The sequence below is a fragment of the Crinia signifera genome, chromosome 2, assembly GCF_055691185.1.
Source record: "Crinia signifera chromosome 2, ASM5569118v1, whole genome shotgun sequence".
Lineage (NCBI taxonomy): Eukaryota > Metazoa > Chordata > Amphibia > Anura > Myobatrachidae > Crinia > Crinia signifera.
In genome coordinates, this window is record NC_139218.1 from 265,182,023 (window position 1) to 265,196,691 (window position 14,669).

The window sequence follows — 14,669 nt, forward strand, 5'->3', positions numbered from 1 at the left end:
ATTTTTTAACCTGTATAATTGGCATGCACAACCTCCTTATGGTGCGTACTTACGGTTCGATTCTGTTTTTGATTCAATTTCTATTAGATATTTACTATTTGACCTGCTCTGAAGTTTTTTCTATTCCTTTTCGATTTCCACTATTTTCTATTCGACTCTCCATTCGATTTGCTATTAGATCAACGCTGGCTTCAGGCAGGAGATGGACTTCGAATCGAATACTGCAGTGAACACATTAGATTTGCACTATCTACTATTAGAATTCAACTATATAGTCCTGGCTGTCAAGACTATTTTTCTATTCGATGTTCTACTATATGGGAGCACGCATTGGGATCGAATGTAGAAAAAAACATTCCATTTTCTATTCAATTTTGCTTCTATAAGCAAAATCGAGTAGAAAATAGTGCATATCTCACCATGTGTATGCTCTATTCGTCCCCATGTTGCCTTTCCAAGTTGTTTTCAGTGATAATAAGGAATGACCTATAGAGATCTGATCGGTCCTCACCTGCAGTTGCTAAACTAAAAAGTCACATGATGGCCATGATGCTGTGTCCCATCAGTAGTCAGCACACTGGGGCAGATGTACTAACCTGCATTAAGAGCATTTTTGCACTTAACGCTGGTTGACTGGGGGGATTACGTTTTTCCTAATGTATGAACAATGCACCTGACGTGTTCTAGGGACAGGGGGCTAACGTTGTCCTATCCCCACTGCGGGGTCAACGCTGGCCCTGCTGCTGGTTCCGTGCACTGGAGATCTCATGCATTTCCATCCGACCGTGGGAAAGTAGGTTCGCGCATGCGCAGGGATGCTGGGGATGCCGATAGGGAGCCGTTAACGCTGGGTATAATGGCTCTCCTATTGGCATTGGGGGTGATTAATACATTCGGCCGCTACGGGTGCCTGCTTCTCCACGTTATGCATGTTATTTTTAAAACGTTAGTGGTAGATTAATACATCTGCCCCACTGTTTCTTGCCTGTTTGGTGTTTAGCGTTTTATATTGTCCTATTCTTGCTCAGTTGGTGCTTGCGGGCAGGCCCGGCAACAGAAATCTTGGGGCCCTGTACAATGATATTTCTGGGGCCTCCCACCCAATCCCAAATCCACACATTGCTCTTCTCATGAGCCTTAACCTTTCGCTGCTCCAGATCCTGCTTTCAGGTGTGGACTTCTCTCGTTCTCAGTCCTGCTGGCTTGGCTCCTGCTGCTGCTTCCTGCTGGCTCCCGCTGCTGCTCGCCTGTCACTTTCACAAAAGAATGCTGAGCACTAAGAGCAGGCAGGGCAGGTCATTCGCAGAGTGCGGAACAGATGACCCGCGCAGTAAAAGTACAGGAGCCAGAGACTGAGGCTACAGCACCAGCGGTGGGTAAGGCTGTGCGCCTGCGGCACCAGGCCGTGCGCAAACAGAGTAGATGGCTCTGAGCGCCAAGTGGCAGGGCGCACACACACAGTAGACGGCAGTGGCACACAGTGAGTCAGTCATACTCAGCCAAAAACAGATGGTGCAAAGTAGATGGCCGTACAGGCAGTGGCCGTGACCAGGCATTGAAGCTCTGGGGCCCTTCATATCTCTGGGGCCCATCACACTTGTCCCCCTTGACCCCCCTGTCGCCTGCCCTGCTTTCGGGTACCCGTATAAGCTTACCTTATTCTGTAAATTCACTTCCAATGGCTTTGTGATTCTTTATTGCAGTGGCAGCTATTCCCAAAAAGATCTACTGTATGTAAAAGACCTCTATTCATACATGACATCCTGCTAATTTGATAGTTGTAGAATTTACATTGTGCTGACTGGGAGGTGATATTATGCTCTTCCAGAATGGGCAGTATATACTGATGGCAAGGGAAACTATGAATAGGAAAAACGTTTGCTGTTAATAGGTAATTAATTTATTGATTATAGTACTTGGATGACAAATAAAGGAAACTTATAGCAGCAATACAGCAGTGTGAAAATAAAATGAGCTGTTCCTGTGTGTAAAAGAAGATCAGACGGTATAGTTATCTGGCCTTGATCGTATTATTATAATATGCTGATAATGTAGTAGAAGTGAGCTCTGGATAAGTCCTTTTGTACAAGACGAAATGCATCAGTCAATCTCATTTCAGTTGCTTGCGGCCTTCCCGGAAACCATTTTGATAACACCCATCGAGTTTTGATAACACCCAAATGTAAATCTCCCTGCACGTTACACCTGTCTCACCTGCAGTGCACATGGTTTTGTCCGTTAAAGAAGGAGTTTGCTTTTTTAAACCAACCAGAATCAGGCCCATAGTACCATTTTACAGTTTGGACACACCTTCTCATTCAATTCATTTTTGTTTATTTAAATAAGTTTCTACATTGTACAGATTAGTACTGAAATATTATGAAAGAACACGTATGGAATTATGTTGTAACCAAAAAGTTTTAAACAAATCCAAAAATTTTTTTTATAAGATTCCTCAAAGTAACCTCCTTTTGATTTGATGACCGCTTTTAACACTCTTGGCATTCTCTCATTAGCTTCATGAAGTAGTCTCCTGGAACAGTTTTCCAAGAGTCTTGAAGGAGTTCCCGGAGGTGCTGAGCACTTGTTGGCTGCTTTTCCTTCACTCTGCAGTCCAACTCATCCCAAACCATCTCAATTGGTTTTAGGTCTTTGAGGAATATAAAATAGAAAAAATATTTGGATTTGTTTAAACCTTGATTTACAATATAATTCCATATGTGTTCTTTCATAGTTTTGATGTCTTTAGTATTAATCTACAATATAGAAGATAATAAACAAAAACCGTTGAAACTTTTGACTAGTACTGTATACTGGAGAGAACATCAAACCGCCTACAAATCTTTAAACAACCAATAATATGTAGACTTGCGGAGACCACAAAAAGGAGGTAGTGTGCCTGCTAGGCTGTTCCTGCAAAATGCACCCTGCCTCTCTGGCAGCTCCCCACTAAAACCGGGGAAGCCCGTCGCCGCTGTAGATAGCGATGCCCGGTGCTTCCCTGGCAGTGCAAAGCATTTGGGGTGGCCGGGCCCGCCCCCTTCTGTGATGGCGGCGCCCCGGGACCGCCCAAAATAGTGACATCGGCGGGCCTGGTCCACCCCCTTCACGCTGCCCCCTTTGAAGTGGCGCCCTGTCTGCCGAAGTTCCTAGAAGGAACACTAGGAGGTCATAAATATATTCCTTAAAAAAGTTCAGTTGACAGAAATGTACCCTGATTAATTTCAGATCTACACCATAGAACAAGAGAGGTATTTAATGTACATGGTGCTGCAATGTGTTTAAGCTTATACAATGTGGGTTCCAGGCCTGATAGCTTGGCATCATGGCAGCAGGTATAGAGAGAAATAAATCTAGACCTCAAAGTGTAAGGTGCTGATCATGTTAGGTCAAGCTACCAAAAGAGGGTGGGATGCACAAACTTTTTTGCTGGGACCCAACTGGATATGTCTATCCATGGTATATATATTTGTATTGTTATGGTCTTTCTTGTTATTGAAATGTTTTTAATTATTATGTATATTAAATACCTCTCAATAATTGTTATATGGTTTAGACCTGAAATAAGTCAGGGTAAAATTCTGTCACCTGATTTATTTTGAGTAATATACATATTGCATTATTTTGGGGTCTCTGCACAAAGTTTACAATGATAATCTGTGGCTGAGGGTACTACTTTGCTGTCTGTCAGCCTGCTCCCACCACCAATGACTCCTCTACTGCAGGGTGTTGTGGGTGGACTAGGGGTAGACCTCCTTCATCTCCTCCTGCAGACACTGTAGGAGCCGGAGCACGGTCAATGCCTGCTCCCCGCTGGCCCTATATTAGTAGTGTTGCCCCCAGCAGAGCAAGAGAGATAGAGACAGGTACACTGCTACTAATTTACTTTGCAGGGGCGGCAATTACAAATACCAGCTGGGGGGGTTTACAGCTGTTACAGATTGCGGTTTGGTGGCTGGTTTCAGCCACAGGGCATCTGCGTTGGATTCAGTATGAAATCCCGGCGGTCGGGATACCGGCGTTCAAAATCCTGGCCGACGAAATCCCGACAAGGGGGGGACGTGGATCGCCCCCCCTTGCGGGCTCGCTGCGCTCGCCACGCAGCGGGCCCGGTGCCTCACTACGCTCGGCACGCTAATTTATTCTCCCTCCAGGGAAAGTGTAGGGATTCTGGCGTTGGGATTCTGAACGCCGGGATCCCGACCGCCGGGATTTTAACTGCATCCCTCTGCGTTCTGTGTGATGGCGCCAATAGTGCCACAGTGTGAGGCTGTTGTGATGGGGGGGGGGCAGTGTGTGGCTGTTGTGATGGGGGGGGCAGTGTGGGACTGGTGTGATGGGGACACAGCAGTGTGGGACTGGTGTGATGGGGACACGGCAGTGTGGGGCTTATGTATAATGGGCATTATGGTATATGGCATATGTATAATGGAGCATCACGGTGTGTGGCATATGTTTAATATCACCAAACTATTTATTTTTCTTGAAGAGACACGCGACTTGAGGAAGGCTACACTTTTTTACGATTTTCGACACACCAAGCTGAAAAGGTTAGCCATCAGTGCCCTAGGCATTTTCCTATGCTTATGTACTGCGTTGCTTGGATGCTTGTTTTATTGCTGTCCATCTGAAAGCTGCCCTACTTAGTACATCTGTACAGTAAACCTAATTAAAAATAAACCTCATGTCATTGCTTATGAATTTATTATTATTATTAATAATAATTTCATCAAATAAAGGCTTAAAACCAAATAATACAATTTAAGCAGTAGGAAACATGCATTACTGTTGTGCCAAGGGGCATCCTGACACCTAAATCTGCCCCTGACGGTTAAGTTGATACCAACGCTTTACACATGGAACATAATGCCTTGCTTAGTTAGCGTTTTAGGTAAGCTATTGGAAAATGCCGCTTTAGACAGCACCAGCCTCCTAAATAATGCAGAGATCAGCTGCCTTTCTGGCACTCATAAGGTATAGAGAAAGCTGGGAGAATGCAAAGCATTTTCTTACACGAGACCTGACAGCCACATCAAGAAAGTAGTATACGTAGCTCATCAAATCATAGGCTCGCTCACCTGCCACAGGAGACTTGAGGATACCGTTGTGTTCGCAATGACCACGTTGCAATATTTTAACTACTATTAACTAATACTAAACAAGGATGTTTTTTTTTTATGTTCCAAAATAATTTTCAATTCCAATATTAATGAAGGGTGCCTCATTATACACTTGGTGTAAACTGTTGCTCTTTGTAAGCTGGTAACCGAGCCATAACAAGACATTTTGGTTCCTCTACATATTTAAAATTGGCACAGTGCTTACTGAAGACACTCAACAAAAATATAGGGCAGTGGCTTTATGGGGAGAGGGCATGGCCACATAATAGTACCAATTCACATTACAGCACACAGTAGTATCCTTTTGTTCTATTACACTGAACAGTATTACCCCTTATGCACATAGCACAGTAGAGGTCCATATACACATTATGCCTGGTAAAGCCCCTTATACACATTACGCTACATAGAGCCCCTGCACCTTATTTCTCTTTCTCCTCATCATTCTTCTCCCCTCTACAGTGTGTGTGTGTGTGTGTGTGTGTGTGTGTGTGTGTGTGTGTGTGTGTGTCTTTCAGCATTGCAGACAGCATTCACCATCTCATAGTAGAAATGGAGATAGCCCAAGGCACTTCTAAAGAGATACCAAACTCTTTAATATTATTTAGGGAGAGTGTCTCATGGGAGTAGCAAAAAGCCTCCCCAGAAAATGTCTGCTGGAGCTACCCTGGTAGGTACCAAAATTCAACTCCTCAGTCTATACAATACCAAGAACTGACCAAAAAAAACCTTCTGTGTATTTAACCTTTTAAATAGATTCAATAAAATCTATTTCAACACAATCCACCTATTTCCCAAAAAATAAAATGCCAACAAAGAGATTTGCCTTTTTTTGTGCAGTTTGTTGTGTTGAAAAATCCCAAGTATCCTTTAAAGCAGGCATGTCCAACCTGTGGCCCTCCAGATGTGCTAAAACTACACATCCCAGCATGCCTTGCCACAATTTGTCTATTAGGGAATGCTAGAATGATGGCAATGCATGCTGGGATGTGTAGTTTTAGCACATCTGGAGGGCTGCAGGTTGGACATGCCTGCTTTAAAGCCCCAACCACATTAGCCGACTAGGAACACCGGTGCTGCTGGTCAGACTCGTTTAGTGACATCATCAGTCCTGTGACTGTACATGCAGTGACTGATGATATAGTGGGATTGTGCTGCATGCACTGATGGCATGGGGAGGTCATTATCGATGCACATGAACGCACATCATTAACAATATTGGGAATACAAAACTTTATTTTTTTATAATATATTGCTCAGAAGTTCACTTCTGAGATAGAAAATATATATATTATATTTGGCGTGTGCCCTCTGTTTGGAGTTAAAACCGAACTATATACCTATATATTGCACACTGTATGTGTGACCTTAGCAGACCGCCCCACCGCTGACACTAATTGGATGTGTGTGCGAATCCATCGACTTTGAAAAAGCAACACTTGCTTAGTGTATTTACTGGATAAGTCCGGGAGTGCTGCATCTTCTGCCTGATGATATATATAAATATACACTGAGCGGCCAAATTATTATGACCACCCCTTCAATACAATGTTGGACCACCTTTTGCCCTTAATACTGCATGGATTCCTATTGGCATGGACTCTATGAGATGTTGGTAGGCGGTATGAGGAATTTGAGACCATATCCGAGGAACTGCACTTTCCAATTCCTTAAGATTCGATGGTTCTGGATCCAGCTGCCTCATGCCCTGTTCGATCTCATCCCACAGATTCTCAATTGGATTGAGATCTGGTGATTGTGCAGGTCAACTGGGCAAGGTGAAGTCTCTGTCATGCTCCTAGAACCATCTGCGGACAATGCCAGCTTTATGACAGGGCGATTGTCCTGCTGGAAGTATCCATCCCCGGCAGGGTACATTGCGATAACACTCAAATACCCTTGGCCATTTAGACATTGTTCCACAGCAATCAAAGGCCCCATACAATGCCAGGAAAACATCCCCCAAACCATAATATTGCCTCCACCACCATGAAGTGTTGTGGCAATGCAGTTGGGGTCCATGCTTTCGTGGATTCATCGGACCACATGACTCTTTTTCCAGTCATCTACTGTCCAATCCTTGTGCTCCTTTGCGAACTGGAGACGTCTGCTTTTGTTCAAGGCAGACGGGCGGGGGGCGGGGGGGGGGGGGTGTCCTCTAAGGGGGTAGCCTTGAATATAAAGCAGAACATTTATACCCAGATGGGCTCATCCTCCGACAACACCCTAGACTCATACCAACCCGTGTTCTGAAAGCCGGTTTTAATTTGTAAATGTGTGGAAGATGGCAGGTTAATGCAATATATATTAATGCCCTGAATAAAATAATGGAGACAATGTCTTACCAATGACATTCGTTTTCCGAGTCCGATTTTTTTTTTTTTTTTTTTAACTTGGTACATTTATACAAAAAGAAGAGAGGGGGGGGGGGGCACTTTTTCATGTATAGGACATTGTATAGCTCCTCATCTCTAAGGGGGAAATTAAGTGTGTTTCTTTCTGGCAGCCCCTAGATGGAGCCACATGAAACAATTCAAGTGTTGCTTTGTTCAGGCACGCACAGCCAACTTTACAGTCTGTGATTTGAACTACACTGATATAGTAATTAGTACAATAGCATGCGATGTAGTACAACAATACCTGCATGCACATACTATTTTGCCTTGCGTTATTGACTATGCGGGAGTGCACACCGCATTGCAAGGCCAAGCAAACACTGTTCGATTTGACCTAAAAAGATCAAATCGTATGTGATAATCGCACTGTGTGTGGGCACCAATATTGCTAGTCCTCAATGATCCCGTATCGTCCATCATCTGAAGTAGGATGTCCATGTTGGTCTGATCTCCACTGTTTCAGAACTTTACTGTTTAGAACTGGTTTTGGGCCTCAATATGTCCCATGCATAGTGTTTTGTACAATTGTGCTATTCTAGCATCCGAAAACCATGGTCCCATGTTATAAGGCCCGTTCTGGGGGGGGGCATGACTTTAAGATTATGTTTAATGTGTAATAACTGCTGCTATAATGGCACAAAAAGTGGGTGTATCTGTAGCACATAACTGGACAGGTATAAAATGTACAGGGCACAAGCTGATATGTGATTGGATGCATAGTGTAGTGTACATACTGCAGAATAATATATAGATGACCTCTTACAAGGTCTGACAAGTTCAACTCACCACCGTGTACTTGCCTTGGCAGCGCTAGACAAACACCTCAGTATGGTTTGATGATGGTGGCATATCAGCGTTTCACAGCTGTGTTGTTGTCCAGTATTTTTGTGAATGGCGTCTCTTATTGTCGGTCCGTGTTTTGGTATTTTGGTATGCCATTGCTTGAATAAGAACGAATGAACATAAAATGTCTTGTTTCATTCGACAAGAGTAGAAGCGAAAACAGAAAGTGCAAGTTTTTCTGAAAAATTGTACAAAGAAACTGCAAGTGGGTGAAACGTTTTTCTGAGGGAAGAGAAAGTGTCACTGACGTTAAAATGGCCACAGGAGCAGAATTGAATAAAACATTTGTATTTTTAATGACATCGGGATTAATACCCCTGCAGCTCTGAAAGCCATTTCACAAAACCAAATCCAACATAGTTTTGAAGGGCATCAGTGCACAGCTTCCCAATGGAAGTAATTTAAAAGTGACCACAGTAATATTCATCACTGAGGTAAGGAGCACTTTTATCACAATTAATTTGCAAACCTAATGGTCAAACCTTGTATTATTGGTCAGGTACAGCCTTGCATGTGTATGAGCATATGATTGGTATGGAGTGTGTTTTAAAGATTGGTTCATTAATCTGGGCACTCTCCTAGATGAAGTGTATTTTGTGTGGATTCTATTGGGATAAATAGTGTGAAATAAATTGAAGGCATGATTTAGAGTTCATCGCAAATGCAAAAGCTTTGCAGTGCAGGTGAGGCAAATGTAATATCTGCAGAGAGCGTTCAATTTGTCTTTTTCTTTCTGTGCAGAGTAACTACTGACTGCTTTTATTTTTACACTGCAATTTAAATTTCAGTTTGAACAAACCCCACCCAAATGTAACTCTCTGCGCATGTTACATCTGTCCCACCTGCAGTGCAGCATGGTTTTGCCAATTTGAAAAAGATTTTGCTTTTGTGATCAACTCTGAGTCAGGCCCTGAGTGTATGAAACCAAATATAGGGGCACACGGCTGGCTTGCACATGCTTATAATTGTGCGTGAGCTCATAGCTGTTCTATTATGTCAAATTATCCTTTAAAATATTCTGGTTACTTAGCTATATTCACCAATGTGCACAGTTCTCAATCTTTTTTTCTTTTTTTTCTCAAACTTGCTAAACTTGCTGTGTTATTTGCTGACTCCTTTGACACTCCCTGCTATAACCATTGTGGAACATTCATACTGCAATGTCTAGAGCAGGCATGTCAAACTCAAAATCCCAAATCTGCCATGATACAGTTTGGTGTGACATTCATTACACTGAGCCTAGTGGATTAGGGGTGCTAATTAAAACTTGGCTAGAAATAAAATTGTGAGAGATTAAATACAAACCAATCTGCTCCTGTCGTTTTACAAGCACATTGGCTCATTTATCAACAAGTGATAAATCTCGCTTGATAAAACTTGTTGCGTGTGATAAACCATGCTCCAGCCAATCAGCCCCGAACTGCCGTGCTTTAAAAATGACAGTTGGGATCTGATTGGTTGGAGCAACGAGTTTTACCATTCACAACAAGATTTATCACCCCACAGTCTGTCAAATTCAAGGCAGGAGCCGATTGTTTGTTATTTTATCTCTCATAACGTTATCACTCTTCAAGCGTTGATAAATACCTGTCTTAAACTCTTGATTTTGTTTTCTGCTGAAAGTAGGAGAAATTAGGTGAGAAACGGGAAGTGGTGAATCGGTGGTTCGAGCACATGGCTGGTGTGTGTGTGTGTGTGGTTGGTTGTGTGTGTGTGTATACATGCTTTTTATGTATGTATGTATATATGTGGGTGTATGTGTTCTGCCAAGTGTATGTACATGTAAACCGGTGAACACTTATAATAGAGTATGGGGGAGATTCTCGAAGAATCTCCGCCCCCCTTCGCCGCCCATCGCATTTATAATAATATGTTCTAACATATGCGATAATTATAGCAAAGGACAGCTCTTGAGTTAAGAGCTGTCCTTTGCGGTCAGCGTCGCCGGGTCCCAGCAGGTCCCGGCGGCTCCCCCCTCCCTCACATACCCGGCGTTGCTGCTGCTGCGCCGGGCTTTCCTCCTCCCTGCACCCGGAAGAGGATCAGTGCTGGGAGGAGGTCACAGGTCTGGCAGCACAGCTCTGTGCTGCCCGGACACAGGTGAGGGGGCGATGCGGGGCGGCAGGGGGTCGGCGCGGGGCGGCGGAGGGTTGCGGTAGAAGCCCATTGGCTTCTATGGGGCATCGCCAGATTTTTCTGGCGATGCCACCCGCCGCGTTAACCCGGCGGGGGATGCTTACAGCATCCCAAAATGCGGTAAAAACCCCGATAACGGGGTTTTTACCACATTTCTTGTTTAGAGAATCTCCCCCAATGTATGTTAATATGTTAAAGCATGTGTGTATGTGTAGGACCAGGTGTGTATGAACGTTTTATGTTTTACATTTGTATGGAAAGATACAGCTTTACGGCTGAAAGTGTATAGCAGTTTAGCCCTGGTGTTCCCCTCCCATTGCTCCCCCTCACCTCTCCTACACTGGAGCTCCCCTGCCGCTGAGCAGGCGACAGGCTCAGGGATGTTCGGCATCCCTGCTTGAGTCATTTGCCTATAGATACCCCCCCCCCCCCCCTACCCTCGGATAAAGATACTATTCTGACCATTTGCATTTCAAAATCTCCATGAGCATGAATATAGTGTTATTCTAGAAGTCAGCTGTAATTACTATATGGATTTGAGAGTTTATTGAGCTTTTATATGGTCAACATTGACACTAGGTCGACACAATCAAAAGTTCTGGAAATGTCGACATAAGTTTTTTTCATGTATTTTTTTTTTTTTTTTTTAAGACTGACTTGGTTTCTACTTTACCATCCAAGTGGGCAAAGAGTTAGATTATAGCAGTGTGTGCTTAGCTAGGCGAGTGCAGCGAGCCATGCAAGGGGACACGGTACAGTTATACGTGGTCCATGTTGACCTTTTATAGGTGTCAACCTAGTCACTGTCGACCATTAGTTGTTGACCTAGACATTATTGACCCACTATACCATAACTATTTGAACAATGACAGGTGCTAGTTTCCTGTTACTGTTGCTTCCTCCACTTTATCTCTTTCCAAGGCTTTTACATGTGTTTGTGTTTTGAACTCCGTATCACCTTGCATCTGCATGACCCGCCATACTTGCCTGCAGGAGGCTCACGATATTTGGAGTAGCCCTCGCATGATTGTAGGTAACTCACCGGCAATCGTGGGAGCCGTGGAAAGGGGCTAATTGACTGGATTTTATAATTAGGCTCTGCCCCTTCGCTTAGCATGTAGTTAGGTGATCATCAGACTACAAAGTACATTTGAGACTGTGTTCATCACTTGGCAATACAGACGTTTTTATGAGTTGCTTCTTCAGTATGAAATGAGGTTAAATAGATGTATCTTTCCTGAGCATCTTGATTACCTGCTTAATCCTCTGGCATAGGTACTGTGGATGTATTGCTGTAATTCACAACTCCGCTCAACACCATGTATAAATGTGATTTTTAAATGATTTGCCCTCATTTTCCGAATCTCAAGTGACAAGTCAAATAATTTCTGAATTTCAAATACTAAATTCCCAGCAGGTTTGTAGCTCTTAGCAGAAAATTGAAATGCTTACTGAAAATTAATTTCTTCCTACTCTTCCCTGCAGGGAATATTACTCATTTTAATATAGATAGATAGGCATCAAGTTCCCCTATACAATATATTTTTCTGCCTCCCCGGGCAGTCTGCACACACTGATCAGTCCAGCAGCTCTACATGGGCCTTGCACAGTTGCAAGTGCTGATTAGCCCTCTTTGGGCAGTATTCAATGAGAAAAGTTCTCCGTGTTTTGTGGAGAACTTGTGCTTTGTTCGCCTTGGACGGAGCATTTTGCTCTCCAAAAGCGAGCAACCCTATTCAATGTGAAATGTTCTCCGTCTTTCTTAGTGATGTTCTCCGTGTCTCTCCGTGTAGCAATTCTCCATCTTTTGATGGAGAGCTGGAATGGGAACTTTTAAACTAAAAGGTTTTTTTCTTAAATTTTGGTGTCAAAAAATCAGTTTTTTTTTTCTGTGAAGGGGCATGTTATTTTTATTCATGTGCTTATAGCACATGAATATATATTTAATTAAAAAAAAATTTTTTTTTTTTTTTTTACACAGTGCAGCCAGCAGGGGGCCGGAGCGCTCGAGCCGCTCATTACATATTCATATATTCACTGCACCCGAATGTAACTATGCACGAACGGGTGCAGTGAATACTGGGTCCCCCGCTGGCTATAGGGGGGTGCAGCCTGGGTCCTGGAGAGCCCCCCTCCCCTCCACAGTCCTCTGGAGCAGCCAGGGAGACTTTAATCTCTCTGGCTGCTTCCGGCTCCCTGAAAGCTCCCTGCTCCCTGCAGGGGTTAAGACTCTCCGCGAGTGGCGGAGAGCATCAGCCACATTGAATAGAGGGAGCAGGAGTGGCAGAGAGCCCTCCGGAACACGGAGAGTGCATGGAGAGCGAAATAAAATGCTCTCCATGCACGGAGAACTTTGACATTGAATACTGCCCTTTGAGGCCAAACACCTGAGCTGGGCCTTTACTCAGCTTTAACAAAAAAATAAACATTCTCATGGAAGTTTTCCTGTTTCTAAAAGGTGTAAAGCTGTGTGCACACAGGGGCGATTTCAGCATATATCGCTGGTAATATGGTCGCCGAGCGACCATATTGCCAGCGATTGAAGTGTGCACCGGTTTTCAGCCCCACGGGCTGCAATAATCGGTCTGCCCGGGGGTACCTGCAGATTCTTATGGATCTTAGGTAGAGTGTAGATAAAGGGCACTGTTGGGTTCTCAACCATAAGAGCTAAGATACCTAAGATCCATAAGAATCTGCAGGTACCCCCCGGCAGACCGATTTTTGATTCTTGTGGTGTTATTTTGTTGTATTTACACTGTATTTGCTGGGGTTCTCGAGATGGTTGCTATGGTGACGGCCACCCTTGTAATTGGGCGTCACTGGTTGCTGTGCTCAATCCCCATGGTAACCAGGACGCTCCGCCGGACCACTCACGCCGCCTTTGTACGTGACTTGATGACGCGCTTGGTGTGCGCGGTCTCCGTCCACGTGATGGTGCGGCGGGGGGCATGGCTGATGCGCCCTGGGCCTGACAGTACACTTGGTGGTATGTATAAATGTGATCATTTATGATTTGTTTGTTTATATATCCTGATGAAGAACCAATAAAGGTTCAAAACGTTGATAGTATAGCAGTGGTCCTGTCGTGGTTATTGTTATATATATATATATATATATATATATATCTCCAAACAATGCCAAAATCTACGTTTCGGGGTCGGAATCACCGCTTCTTCAGGATAATGTGGAGTACAATAGTCTTAAATCTCACTTAATCTGGGCATACAATACTGTGATTTCTTGCAGTAGTGTATGCCCAACCAATCACCTGGGACCTTCCCAGGCGGCAGGGTTGCTGGTGATCCAACACATACGGTCCTTTAATTGTGATGGATCACATGCGATCCCTTTTCCCTGCCCAGCCCCCCACCAGGAGGGAGGTCGGACCTGCATGCCTGTCCGACCTCCGACTCAGGTTCGATTCACACAGAACCGCACATCGGACCTGAGGGGATATCACACTGAACTGATTTGGGCCAATTTATCGGCCTGTTACGTTGGAAATGGGTGAATCGGCCCACATTGAGTTAGTGTACAGGGCCTTTACAAGTGCCAATGTGCAACCATTTATACAGCGTAGTGTTCCTTCTAGGAACCAAACGGGTCAGGGCGCTGGAGGGGCGGACCAGGGACGGCGACGGCACATATGGGGGCGTGCCCGGGCCGCCGCGTCACAAATGGGGCGTGCCCGGGCCGGAGCGTCATGAATGGGGGCGTGCCCGGGCCGGTGCGTCACGAATGAGGGCGTGCCCGGGCGGCGCGTCACCGAAGGAGGCATGCCCGGGCCGCCGCGTCACTGAAGGGCTTGCCCGGCCGTGACTACGTCCCCGAGCTGCCGGGAAAGTGCCGTGCACCGCAATCTATGGCGGCGCTGGGCTTCACCGGTGCACTCCGGCAGGACAGGCAGCAGGCTGTTTTAGCGGGGCACTGCTAGAGGGGCAGGGCGCATTTTGCCCTTTAAAAATCGGGCAGGGCGCAGCGCCCCGCTAAAACAGCCTAGCGGGAACACTACAGCGTAGTATATGGATTTGCAGTCCAACATAGCAGTACCTACTTGAGGTCCTAAACCTTGCATCATATGATTACAGCAGTTGGAATAGAGCGTACACATTCACGGTTATGGTATAGCGCAGGGGTGGGGAACCTCAGGGCCGGGGGCCGTATGCGGTCCCCG

At 44.9% G+C, this 14,669-nt stretch overlaps 1 protein-coding gene across 11 annotated transcripts in view; it reads left to right on the forward strand.

Annotated features, from left to right (window-relative positions):
* Window positions 1–14,669, forward strand: part of INPP4A (inositol polyphosphate-4-phosphatase type I A) — a 94,578-nt gene that overhangs the window by 4,097 nt on the left and 75,812 nt on the right. Inside the window, exon 1 of one of the 11 annotated variants that reach the window (XM_083168532.1) lies at window positions 4,530–4,550. The exons of the other annotated variants lie outside the window; for them this stretch is intronic. The gene's annotated coding sequence lies outside the window, so the exon portion shown is untranslated. Of the gene's footprint in view, window positions 1–4,529; window positions 4,551–14,669 lie in introns of those variants that run through there. 11 annotated transcript variants of the gene reach the window in all.